The sequence below is a fragment of the Peromyscus maniculatus genome, chromosome 15 (genome assembly GCF_049852395.1).
Source record: "Peromyscus maniculatus bairdii isolate BWxNUB_F1_BW_parent chromosome 15, HU_Pman_BW_mat_3.1, whole genome shotgun sequence".
NCBI lineage: Eukaryota > Metazoa > Chordata > Mammalia > Rodentia > Cricetidae > Peromyscus > Peromyscus maniculatus.
The window spans coordinates 82,413,091-82,426,758 of record NC_134866.1 but is presented as its reverse complement, the minus strand read 5'-3'; the positions used below and the strand labels follow the sequence as shown (position 1 = coordinate 82,426,758).

Genomic DNA, 13,668 nt, shown 5'->3' with positions numbered 1-13,668 from the left:
CAATTAATGGAAGGCAGGTGTGAGCCATGGGCTTCCTCTTTGCTTTCTTGGCCTGAAGTGCATCTCTGAGTGGCCACAGACCGTTCGTTCTTGCTTCTGTGGCTGGGCATCTATTGGCTCTAGGGTGAACCTCGGGAATGTCAGGCTTGGAACTGGTTTGGTGACAGTTAAGGGCACTGATCCTGATTAACCATGCACTAGCCAAGTCTTCTGAAAACTTACCATCTTTGCCATCCCCACCCCCAGAAGCCCATTGACCATAGTGGCTGCCACTCTCTGTCTTTCTTGCTGCAGCCATCAGACCTACCTTATGTTTTCAGCTGTGCATGCATCCCTAGACATCCTTGATGTCTGGGGACTTACAAACAAGTAGGATCTCCAGAAAACCATTTTAGGCTTTGAATTCTTTCTTTCTTTCCTTCCTTCCTTCCTTCCTTCCTTCCTTCCTTCCTTCCTTCCTTCCTTCCTTCCTTCCTTCCTTCTTTCTTTCTCTCTCTCTCTTTCTCTCTCTCTCTTTCTTTTTTTGTCTCTCTCTCTTTCTTTCAAGATGTATTTATTATGTATACAGTATGCCTGTATGCCAGAAGAGGGCACCAGATCTCATTATTGATGGTTATGAGCCACATGTGGTTGCTGGGAATTGAACTCAGGACCTCTGGAAGAGCAGTCAGTGCTCTTAACCTCTGAGCCATCTCTCCAGCCTAAGGCTTTGAATCTTTGACCATCTACTTTCTTTTCTCTGTATACATCTACTTTCTCTTCTTTGTATATCAGCCTGTCTTTACATTTCTGTATTGTTTCTACCCATTATAATTTGTCTTTCTTACCCACTAGCCTCTAAGAGCAGAGATTGTATCTTATTGAATGTTCATTTAAATGAATAAGAAAGTTCTTTTTATAAGTTATAAAGTGTTTTATAAATCAATGAGGGCTTTATAAATACAAGTTTAAAAGTGATAATTGCATTCGTTTATGTATACAACATTGAAGGATAGATGTGAATCCCATTTCAATGGACAATTCACAATACTCACCTTTCCATTTTATAAAACAATAGTGATGACAATTAGTCCACACTTTAAATGAAAATCATCGGCCATGCTGTTTGGCTAGTTTCTGCTTATGACTTGCCTTTGGGAACTGATCGAGGTCATCAGTAGATAGAAACATGAGCTCATATGTCATGTTCTGTGTTGTGCCATAGGAAGCCAACGGAGTGAGAACGGTTAAAGCAGTCAAGTGGAGTCACAGGGTTGAACACAGCTCAGTGTTCTAGAATTCTCTCCACCGCCCCCATCTTACAGAACTGAGAGCTTCAAAGAAGGGCAAGATTCTCATCTTTTCCCCCATCTACCATCTCATGGCACACTGTTCCAAAATAGTGGGCTGGTTGTTTAGGTAGAATGAACATTAAAATGAATGATTAAAAAAAAATCTTATTTTAAGATGAGTGGACTTTTGACAAAGGCGATAAATTCAGACATTGTGATCTAATAAAGAGTAAGCAGAGTGTGGTTAATGCATGCATGTAATGTAACTGGGAGGCTACGGGAGTTTGAGTTTGAGGTTTGAAGGCAGTTTGCAAGGCATAGCAAGCTTCAAGGAAGCTTGAGATACATGGTAAGACCGTCTGTCTGTCTGTCTGTCTGTCTCTGTCTCTGTCTCTGTCTGTCTCTCTCTTTATATATATATGTATATATATAAAATCTTTGTGAATTTAGTACACTTCAGGTTCTAAATAAAAGTACTATGTGAATGAATGAAATTAGCCCTTAATCCGACTGTCCAGAAGTTTAATATCTGCAGGGGGAAAAATACCCTGAGAATGACTTTGTTGGCTTTTATCCAAGATACTCTGAGATCAATCAGCCACAGGGGAAGAACTCCGAGCTCATGCCAAATTCACTTACAAGAAGCAGCTTTTGATAAAAGCTCCGTTCTGTTATCAATATCCCCTCAACTCTCTCAGCAACCCTCCCAAACAGGTTCTGGAAAAAGCAAAATGCATTGGAGGCAGACGCTGAGCTGGAAGGTCAGAGACAAGTCCCATTACCATTGGGCAGCAAGGAAGTCCCAGCGGCTGTCTGTTCCTTGTTGGGGGAATGGGTCTCTAGGACTTTGGCAGTATTTCTGTGCCTATGTGTAGAAACTGTAGACGGACTGTGTGAGGATCCAGACCAGTTTACTAGAGTGGATGCGTGTGAAATGAAGTTGCCAGGAGGCAGCATGGCAGGATTCTGACTTCTCATGTGTTACGCTCATCTCTGCTCCCTGGCACACTTGTTGGCTTTGGATGCAGTGATTTGGATAAGTCAGCGGCTACAAGGCTAGGGAGCCTCCTTCCTTCCTTCTTGCCTGCCTTCCCATCCCTCATTTCCACTACTGATGCTGGGTCTTTTCAGCTGGTAGGGACGGGTTAGCAGAAGAATTTGCTTCTTGGGGTGCTGAGGGTTTTTTTTTTTTTTTTTTTTTTTTTTTAGCTAATTGGGAATTGAATGGAAGAAAGAGTTAAGGAGAGGAGCCTGGCATGGAATGGATTTTTTTCTGTCCCTCCGAGGTTTGCTGTGAGCAGATACAAAGTGTCTTTCCCACTCAAAACTACCTCTGAGCATTTTCACAAATCAATTAGCCCCTGGCAGGGCAGAGGGCAGAGGCAGAATAAGGCATGTGGTGACAGCCAGAGACCCTGGCTGCACTCTCCCACAGGCACGCTGTCCTTGATCATTAGATAACCACAGTGACACTCCATCCCCTGGTGACTCTTCCCATGACAGTCAGAACTTCAGAGTGAGGGTGCAGCTCTTGGGGGCTTTCTCGACTCCATTAATAAACAAACACCAGGGAGAAGAGATTGGGGAAAAGGGAGGTTGGCTCTCCCTTCCACAGGCAGAGCCAAGAAAAGGAAATAAAAGGGAATCAACTTTTATTTGCTCGCTTTGACTCCAGGACATTTGTGTATTGTCTGGAAGGGTTTGTCATCCATCGGCTGAACCCACAAAAGCCTGCCGAAGATTCTTATTTCTGAGAAGATGGAGCTCTTGACAGGAACTCTCCTAAGCTTACAAAGTAGGTGTGACATGCCTCCTGCCAGCTGCACAGCAGGCAAAGCCTTCAGCATATGCCTTTGGGGCCTGTGAGGTACAGGCTGAGGGCGGAATCTGAAGAACACCTAAAAATGTGTCCAACTGAGCTGTCAGATACTCACTCCGTAGGAACAAACAGAGGCTCTGAAATATGTGCCTCATGCTAGGAGCATTTTTGGAACTCAGAGTTCCCAGTCTGTCAGTGAGAGGGCCAGATAGATAGATGATAGATGGGCAGAGCATGGAAGACGGGAGTACAGGGGGATCCTGGCCGCAGGCTCCAGGGAGAAGATGAGCCTTGACCATCAGGAGAGTTGGAGACTTTCCCACCAGTCAGCAAGCAAGAGGCCGGAGAGAAAGCAGCATCTTATATAATAGCTAGGAGTTCTTATCTCTCTCTTAGGAACAAGCTGGGGGGTGGTAGGTGGTAACTATTCTGGTCTTTGGTTTTGCAATCGGCAAAGCTGAGGTGCAGTAAAGAGAACTGGGTTGCCTTAGCCCACTTAGCCAGATGTGCCTGTGAGGAGCCCCTCCTCCACTGCCCCTTGGCAGATGCTGCAGGAGCACCCATCCTCCATCTCGGCCATTTACAACTTACACTCCAATGTAGCCCGAATCTTAAAGAGTCTTATTAATAAAATCAAACCTGAGCCAGGTATTGGGGTGAACACTGGAAGATCAGAGAACCAGAACAAGCCACAGACACCTCACCTGGCCAACTTCTCAGCTGGTCTTGTTTCCTCAGACTGGAAGCTCCTGTGTCCTCATCCCAATGGCTCTCAGCTGAACTGCTGCTCGAAAGCCTGAAGCTTAACCAGCCAAATGCTTCTAGTTTCTGGTCCTCATGCCTTATATACCTTTCTGCTTTCTACCACCACTCCCTGGGATTAAAGGCTCACTTTCTGGGATTAAAGGCATGAGTCACCATACTTGGCTGTATCCTTGAACAGATGGATTTCTGCCTCTGGAATGCTAGGATTAAAGGCGTGTGCTACCACTGCCTATCCTAAGTATCTAGTGGCTTTTCTGTTCTCTGACCCCAGATAAGTTTATTAGGGTACACAATATTTTGGGGAACACAATACCACCACACTCCAACTTTCCTGTCCTGCTCCTGGAGAGGGGATTTGCAGCATGACTGAGGTTGCCTGCCATATCTGGAGTTCCTTAAACCTGACCTTGAGTTCTAGCCTGTCAGCGGTTTTGGGAAGTTCCTCAATTTTACTGTTGCCTCAGTTTACTTCTCTTTAAAATGAGGATGACAACAGTCATAGCCACTTATTCTGAGAAAGAAGCATCAGCATGCTACACACACCCATACTGACAGGTATATAACTGTGGGAGACCAGCTCCCACTTTTTCCCCCCAGGGTACTCTTGAGGAGGGTGAAGTGAGAAATATTTAGATAGAAGGATAGAGGGGAGAGAAACAGATAAAAACATAGGATAGCCTCAGGAGGGCCTGGATCCTTATTCACTGCCTCCTTCTCTTCTGAAGAGCTATTTATAGGGATGCCAAAGGGGTGGAGCAAAGACCCTCCTCCCCCCAGCTCAGCCAAGTGTAGACCCTTTCCAATCACCTAGTAACCATGCACATGGTCAAGCAATCCTCTAATGCAGCCCTGCTGGGTAAAGCAAGCTCAGATCTTACTAAGAAACCTTTTTGGGCCTCCACAATTCCTCCTTATAGATATAATAAAGAGCCCCCAGGTTCCTCAGATAGATTGTGCCTGTCTTAGGTTATCCTTCTTGATTGATCTTCCTTATCCGTCAGGGAGTTATACTTTCCATCAAGCATACTCTGGTTTAGGTTGGAAGCTATCAAGAAAGTTGCCCATCTTTAGCTACCAGCCTCTGGCGGGAGGGAATACAGAGCTTAACTCAGCTCTGTCCCAGGTCCCTATCAAGAGCTTGCAAACATCCACAGTGATCTCCAAAGCTGCCACACCTCCCAGTAAAGGAGTAGAGTATAATAAAGATGGAATATCCTTTTTGAAATGTGTCTAAAGAGACTACAGTAGTCTTAGCTACCTCAAGCCCTTTTCTTGGATCAAAGCTTTCTCCTAACAGATGCTCAATAAAATTTTCAAGAGACTATTTTTATTCCCAGGAGAAAGCAGTCATTTCAAATCACTTCAAAGTATCCACTCAAGTAAACAAAAACCCATGCTAATTATAAAAACACATTTACAAACTAATTCGATTGTGGGAGGCTTACACCTTTGTGGGAGGCCTACCCTTTTCTAAACAGAAACTGAAAGAGTAGAAACTTGTAGGAAGAAGACAGAAAAGCTCCCCCAATTATGATGCCTTCACTTAGGTTTTCCAGGGGCCACTGAGATCATAAAATTATATTTTTGGGCTATCATGAAAAGTGTTCAAATATATCTGAAGATAAAACATATTTCTTTAAAAATTAATGCTACCTAATTTGTCTAGACAGATATTGATGGAGTAATAAAAATTCTAGTATGAAGATGACTATACATATTTACACTTTTTACAAACTTATATTTAACATTTACTTTTTACAAACTTACATTCAACATTTACACTTTTTACAAACTTATATTCAAAAGGAAACTAGACTATTTTACAAACTTTAGAACATGTTTAGAAGAGATTTCTTACAAGAACTATTTACCAAACTTATTCAAATTTTTTTTCAAAAGCTTATTCAAATTAAACTCTATAGAACTATTTTACAAACTTTAGCACATATCTAGTAGCGATTCTTAAAATAACTATTATGTTTTCTTTCAACTAGACAGGAAGTATGTAAATCATTTTTGAAGTTTATAGTCAGCTTTGATATCAAGCACAACCCAAGTTTCTTATTTTTAATTTGCCTCTAAGTATTTTCCATACTTAAAGCAATTTCCCAGTGTATGGACTGCTTTCCCTTGTTTTCTTAAGGGTTTCAAAGTGACTTGAGAAGCATCATTAGCATCTTAATTGCCTCTTGACAGGCATCACCTGTTTCTCATTTTCAGGAGGTAAGGCTAATAAGACTTGTGGAAAAAGTCATGTTTTTAACTCCTTAAGCTTTTTAAAATGAGTTAAAACATGTATTTGCTCGATATTCACCTTGGGCATCTTGCTACTCTGCTATGAGGAAAGAAAGCTTTTGTCTCAGCCTGTCTACATTTTCTTCTGGGCCTGCTTGCCTATACCACCTTGCTTTGGCCTTTCTCTATAGCATCGAGCTATTACAAACTACATTATGGCCTACATTTTCTAAGTTGCCTTTCTCTATATTGTCATACTATTATGAATGAACTACATTTCCAGTGCTACCTTTCTGGGATCTTGGAGAAAACTCCCATTCACATGGTCTGTACTTGTGCTGAAGCCAAAGTCAAGTGTTTGCTTTTATCATGGGAGATTTTTGTCTTCCTTAGCTTGCATTAGGATGCCTGCACTATGGTTTGACAGGTGTACCTCTCTAATCAGATCTTTTACCTGACACTGTTCCCTGAATGGGTCATATCTCTCCGTGTGCACTCAGACAGGCATTTGTTGCCAGAAGCGAAAACCCTTGGGTGCTTTGCTCCTCACCTCACTAGTCAGTGAAAAGGAATAAGAATACTTGAAAAAAGAGTTTTTTTTTAGAAAGATCCCCCCCCCCCCCCTGAGAAAAAAGAAAGAGCTTTTTTCACAGCCATGGGCGCTGCATAGCCCCACCTACCAACTCGGGGCTGGCAGTCACAGTTGGGCAGGCAACTCTCTCTGTTCTTGCCGGCCTTGTTTGTACGGCCAAATTTTGTCTCAGCTTTTCTCATGCTGTCACTACTGGTAGAACTCAGACCTTGCCTCCCTCAGTACAGGGAGGATTTCAAAGCCCCCATTGCTGCCTTCACACCAGTAGCTTCTCCTCAGCTGCTGTTCCACCCTTGGGGGGATATTGTTCCTGCTCGACTCTCTGCCTGTGCTTTCCTGGACATCTCTCCTGCAGGGGATTCTGGCTAGGGCCTAAAGCATCTGTTATTTTTCGAATACCAGCTTGAAGGGGAGATAGGGCTAGCAGAGAGGATTTGCCCTGTTCCAAGAGGTTTTTTGTTTTTTATAGAGCAATTACAGGTGATTTTTCCCATACAGATATATGTTATTTCCAGGTGAGTTAAATTTTTTGCCCTTACAGAAAGAAATCTGAGCAGGAAAAACTGAAAAGTTTTCTTTTTTTTTTAGAGAGAGAGAGAGAGAGAGAGAGAGAGAGAGAGAGAGAGAGAGAGATTACTAAGTCCCAAGAAAGCTTTCAGTTTTTGAGAAGAAAAATTAAGTTTTTCCCAAGACGTCTGTTTCCTAAACTTTGGCTTCATGGCCAAGAGGAAACTAATTCTGATGGTACGATGTTTTCATACAGTAGCAATGTCATCGAAGTGAAGTGTTTTATTTCATCTGAATCCACCTCAGGGAAAATTCTTTCCCTGCCTCTCAGGACTCAGATCTAAGCCAAAAGCTTCCACAGAAATCTTTTTCTGCCTGTTTTTCTCATAGTATTTTTTCATGACTCTGATTCCTCACAGGAGTTGGTATTCATAGTCCCATAGTTCCTCTGTCTTGTTGCTTATCCTAAGTTTTTCTGACACTATATTCCTATATTCTAGCTTACATTTTTTTCATTTTTACCCTAAGTTTTTTCTATACTATATTCCTATATTCTACTTTATATTTTTTCTTTAATTTTTATAGATAGAAATTAAGAGAGAGAGAGAGAGAGAAAAACCTAAATATATATAGAGATATATTTGCCGCAGCCTCACTTTTCACTTGGGCATCTTTTAGTCACTTTATTTTCACTCCCGAAAATAGAATAACCCCGCCTTAATTTTACAACATAATTGGACATGTCCAAACTTCCTTCCCTCAACCTTCCTTTTGCCAGGTCTCTGGTCCCTGTTCCTGGCACCATCTATGGGCGACCTGCTCCCACTTTTCCCCCCAGGGTACTCTTGAGGAGGGTGAAGTGAGAAATATTTAGATAGAAGGATAGAGGGGAGAGAAACAAATAGGAACATAGGATAGCCTCAGGGGGGCCTGGATCATTATCCACCAGCCCCTTCTGTCTCTTCTAAAGGGCTATTTATAGGAATGTCAATGGGTGGAGCAAAGACCTCCCCCTAGCTCAGCCAAGTGTAGACCCTTCCAATCATCTGGTAACCAAGCACATGGTCAAGTAATCCTCTAATGCAGTCCTACTGGGTAAAGCAAGCTCAGATCTCACTAGGAAGCCTTTGTGGGCCTCCACATATAACTATACACACTATACAACACAGGCACACAACACACATATATACTCATCACCAGCAGCAAACAGAAAACCTTCTGAGTCCTCAAAGAACAACAAGAGGGAGTAGTCATGGGTGGTCAATGAGGAGGAGAGGGAGGAAAGGAAATAAACTTGAAGAAAGTACATATGAAAATGCAGTAACAGGCCTGGGGAGACAGTTTGGCTTGTAAAATACTTGTTTTGCAAGCATAAGGACTTGAGTTTGACCCCCCCAAACCTAAGTAATAAAAGCTGGCCTTAGTAGGATGTGGTTATAAACTTACCACCAGGGAGGCCAATAAGGGAAGATCCCTGGGACTTGATGACCAGTCAGCCTAGCCTACGTTGTGAGTCCCACACCAGCAAGAGACCATGTTTCAAAAAACCAAAACCAAAAGCCAAAAAACCCTCATATACATACATACCACACAAAGAAAATGCTATAGGAGTCTATGGAGCTAATAGAAGAAGTGGCCGACTCGGAACATGAAGAACGGCAATGCTGGACTGTGCAGCGACAGAACACTCGGAAGGAATGCACAAAGGGAGGCATTGAGCACCGACGTGAGAGCTATGGGAGAGGCTAAATTTACCTGCTATTCATAAAGATGTTACAGTGTTGTTGATGCTATTGAAATGATATGGGAACTGCTCTGGAAGGTGAATATGTGGTAGAAAGTTTGGATATTTTAGAAAGTAGAGATAAACTTTGATCTTCATTTTTTCAAATAGAGGTAGGGGTAGGAGTTTTACTCCATGACTAATTCTTCCTTTGTATCATGTAACTTCACTGACTTTGGAGAGCTGAGTGAGAATCATTACAATTTCCTACTCTACATTCCCACTCTTTGTGCTACGTTTCTCTAGAGGAACAGAATTGATAAAAACAAATACACATCAAAAGGGGATTTATTAAGTTGGTTTATACAATATGGTCCAGCAATGGCTGTCTTCACACTGGACAGACTCAAAACTACTGGATGTCCACATGGCTAGATGCCCACATGGCTGGATTCTCAGCACACCTGATCTGGACCTGAAGGCCTGGGGGATTCCTGGAGAGTCACTTGTATTTAGTCCATGTTGGAAGGTCAAAGAAGCTAGATTTTGATGTCAGTGAAGGATGGCAGTGACCACAGCAGCAGCAGTGCCAGCAAAAGGCAAATATGGTAGATGAATTTGCCAGCGAGATGTAAAGGCAACCTGGTAAAAAGCAAAAATGTTCCCCTCACACCTCTTTTTTTCCCCTACTTTAATTATTCCAATTAAGAAAAACTCCTCATAGGTGTCTCCTTGGTTCATGGGTGATTCTCGATCTATTAGCCCTTATATCCCATCTTTCCCTTTTCAGTGGAAAACACTGGATCAATTTTCAGTGTATTAAGAAGAATAGAATAGTTAGGACTAAAGGCTTCTGGGTATAACTCAACAGCATTGTTTACTGACACAAAGTGAAGGGTCAGAGATGCAGCCTCCTGACTCTGAGTTTGGTGCTCTTTAAACTATTCTCTGACAGAAGTGACTCTCTACACTCTCAAGATTGGTAATCACAAGGGTTGGTAATCAAGGAGGGACAAGGGGCACCATGGATTGATTATTTTCCCAATATAGACCTGTTAAAAAGACCACATGTATGTGGGTCAGTATTTTATTATTCTATTTTTGTTTAAATAAGGATTGTGGAGTTTGTCTCATTATGTTTTTTTAAAATTAATATCATCTCTCCAGGCCCCGACTTTGGCCCATTTTAAATAATTGTAGTCACCAAGGAAAGGGTGTAAGTAAAAAACAAATAAACAAACAAACAAAACAAAAACCAAACAGCAAACTCCAAATAGCTTCTGTCTTTTTGGTGAGGAGCTCATGACTTACAAACCACTAGCTTTGAATTGCTGTCCATCATGCTCTTCACATCAGTGGACAGAAGAAAGTGGCACCTTTTCCTTGACATCATGTTTGCTCATCATAGCACTTGTATTTCCAGGAAAAACACTATTTTCTCCATACAATGTCTTTAAATAAATCTGAAACATTCCTCTTTGATTTGGGCTTTGGCATATCAGGCATTTCTTAGTATTCCTTAGATTTTGCTTGGCGTTCTCTGACAGTCTTAAGTGCCCAAACAATAAGGCAAATGATTTCTTAGATGTTCAGGGAACATCACATTCAGCCAGCTTTTTTTTTTCCTTTCTCCAGGATAATGGGAGAAAACCATGGCTTGAATTTCTCTAAACCAGGCAGATCATCAGAATAAACAAAGTGGAGGAATGCATGTGTGGGTGTTTTTTAACTCTATTTCATGTTGACATCTTTCTTTTGTCAGGGATACTCTGTGGTAAGGACAAACTTGAATGTTTATTGTACATAAATATCAACAGTCTCAAAATGTGCCTATTTGTTGGCATGCATTATGTGCCAGGTACTTTTAAATATCTCAGTTATTGTCCTAAACTCTTGGTGAAAGGAATTTCATCTCCATTTTACAGCCTTGGCAACCTCCAGTAGTTTGTCACAGGTCACATGGGAAGTCAGTGGAAGGCCAAGATTTGAATGGGCTGACTGGCTCCATGTTACTTTTCAAGGCATAGTTCTCCAAGCCTCCTATTTGCCAGTGAATACAGAATGTCTCTACATGACAAGATGGCCCCTCATCTTCATATAAATGCAAGTTATGATATTACTTAGTCAAGGAGAAGCCTGGGCCAGGTGTCTTCCTGGAAGCCAGGTCAAAATGGTCACAGATCAGATTAATTGCCCCTGGGAGAGCAAGGAGAGAAGCCCTGGGGCAGGTGGCTAAAAGCTGTGGTGTCTCTGAGATGCTGAGGGTTAGCTTCTCTGAGACAAGTGTAGACAACTGCTTAGCTTTAAACTACACAGGGCTTTGGGATGAATGCCCCCCCCCCACTCTGGGCTGCTAGCCTCCTTCCCACCATTCTCCACACGGCAGCAAGAATGGCCATCTTATGGTCAGCTGCAAATGCCCAGAACACTTCAGTGCATCCTATTGTACTTAGACTAGAACCCGGGAGTCCCGATCTTTGTCAACGAAACTGTTGCAGGAACTATCCATATCCTGCCTCTGTTCCTCATTGAAATTCACTGTGTCTGAATACTCGGACTGCTTATCACTGCAGCCACCCGGAGCTCTTCATCCAAGGTCTTCTGGCTCCTAGCAGAACACCTCTGGGAATTAATGCCTCAGCAGGAGGAGGTCCAGCCATCACGGGCAAGGGTTAGTGGATATATACCTGACCATCGTGACCCTCCTCCAGTGGGAGGGTGCTGATATGTGCTCTACGCTGTTTTCCAGAGCCCCTCTTGAGGAATTCAGCTACAGAGGTCTGCAATGGGGAAAGTGCTGTGGAGTACACCCTGTCCCACTTTCTTTCCCTTCTAGTCTCACTTTCCTGTTTTTTCTGTCGCACGAATCCTGAATGGTCTTATAATAAAAACCAGGAGCCAGATATTGGGGTAAATGCTGATAGACGAGAGAGACAAAGGAGCAAGCCACAGCTACTTCTCACCTTGCCAACTCCGTGAATCCTTTGACTGAATGCCTCTGAGTCCTTAGCCAAAAGGGCTGAGTTCCTGTCTCCTCACGCCTTATATGCCTTTTTCTCCCACCCAGCCATATCACTTCCCATCTCAACCTTCCTAGTGCTGGGGATTAATGGCATGTGTGCTTCCCAAATACTGAGGTTAAAGGTGTGTGCCACCACTGCCTGGCTCTGTTTCTCTTCCAGATTGGATCAATCTCATGTAGCCCAGTGTGGCCTTGAACTCACAGAGATCCAGAGGGATCTTTGCCTCCCGAGTGCCAGGATTAAAGGTGTGTGCCACCACTGTCTGACCTCTGTGTTTAACTCTGTGGCTGGCTCTGTCCTCTGATCTTCAGGCAAGCTTTATTTCTTAGATTACAAATATCACTACGCTTTTCTTTCTTTTTTCTGTGTTTCCTTCAGAATCCACAGATTCAAGTCCTTGCTCATACCCTGATTATTGAGAGCCCAACATTGGGTAAGGCCCTTGTTTGATATGGCACCCTTACCCTCTTCTACCTGCCTCTCATAGGTCCGTTCTACCCAGCAAGACTTTCTGATTCTCCTGCATAGGGTCTTATCACTTGACCCAGGCTGGCCCCTAGATCAACTGGTCCTCCTTGTCTTACCTGAGTTCTGGGATTAAAGGCATGTGCTTACGTTTTAACCACTGATCATGGCATTTTTTTTTTTTCCTTCAGAAGCAACATACCTAGTGTTTTGGAGCAGTATGCCAAAAGATGGATTTCCTTGAACATTCTCATCTGCCAGCTTTGTCTTGTTCTTTTGCACCAATTATGCGCTCCCGTGCTTCTTGGGTGTCGCTCCTCACCGGGTTGCCTTTGGATTGGATGGCACCTCCTCATAGCCGGATGTCCTGGAAAACACAGTTCGTCTCCTTTTTCTCTGTGAGGTCTCCTGTGGCTATCCCGCCTTCTTTGCAGTGGCCTACACTGTGGCAGGCGGTGCTCAGTCTCTGTGTGGTTTGTACCTCTCCTGAATGTCACCAGGATTGAAATTGAGGCTTTAGGCGTTATGAAAGAATGGAAGCATGGCTGAGGGGAGAAACATGGATTCTGGGTATTCTGAAAGTCCGACAAACATTAGGGAGACCTTTGGAATTAAGACGGTCTTTTCCAGGTTCGGTTCTCAGTGCTCTGTCATGGGCCCTGCTCTCTAACAAATGTCCTTTTCAGTCTTGTATTGCTTTCTCTCACAAAGGGGAATCCGTTCTTCATCGCTTCTGTATCACTTTTGTTCTGTTATTGTTGTTTAAATGAAGAAACAAAGATGGAATTCTAGATTGTCTCCTACATATATTTTCTATTTTCTTACCAAATAGAAGGAAGGGTACACACCAAGGAACATTTTACAGTCAACTACTGTTTTAAAGGAGGCTAAAATTCATCCCTTTGGGTGAATTAAAGAAGAAGCTGTTCCTCTGTCTGCAGAAGGCTTTGGAAGGCTGTTGTGGAATACTATTTTAAGGTGTGTTACTTTTGTTTATGTTGTATTAGTTTAACTCTGTGAAGCTGTGTTACTGTGCCCGTCTAGAACACCTGATGGTCTAATAAAGAGCTGAACGGCAATAGTAAGGCAGGAGAGAGAGAGAGAGAGAGAGAGAGAGAGAGAGAGAGAGAGAGAGAGAGAGAGAGAGAGAGAGAGAGAAGAGAGAGGGGGGTGGGGCTGGCAGGCAGAGAGAATAAATAGAAGGAGAAATCTGGGAGTAAGAGGAAGAAGTATCCAAATGAGGACGAAAGAGGCCAGTCACCCAGCTG

The 13,668-nt window shown here is 43.0% G+C and overlaps 1 long non-coding RNA gene across 1 annotated transcript in view; it reads right to left on the bottom strand.

The window, feature by feature from the left end:
* Positions 1-13,668, bottom strand: part of LOC121822843 (uncharacterized) — a 29,934-nt gene that overhangs the window by 15,197 nt on the left and 1,069 nt on the right. Inside the window, exon 2 of the long non-coding RNA XR_013044843.1 lies at positions 12,603-12,767. This is a non-coding gene — a long non-coding RNA (uncharacterized LOC121822843). The remainder of the gene's footprint in view (positions 1-12,602; positions 12,768-13,668) is intronic.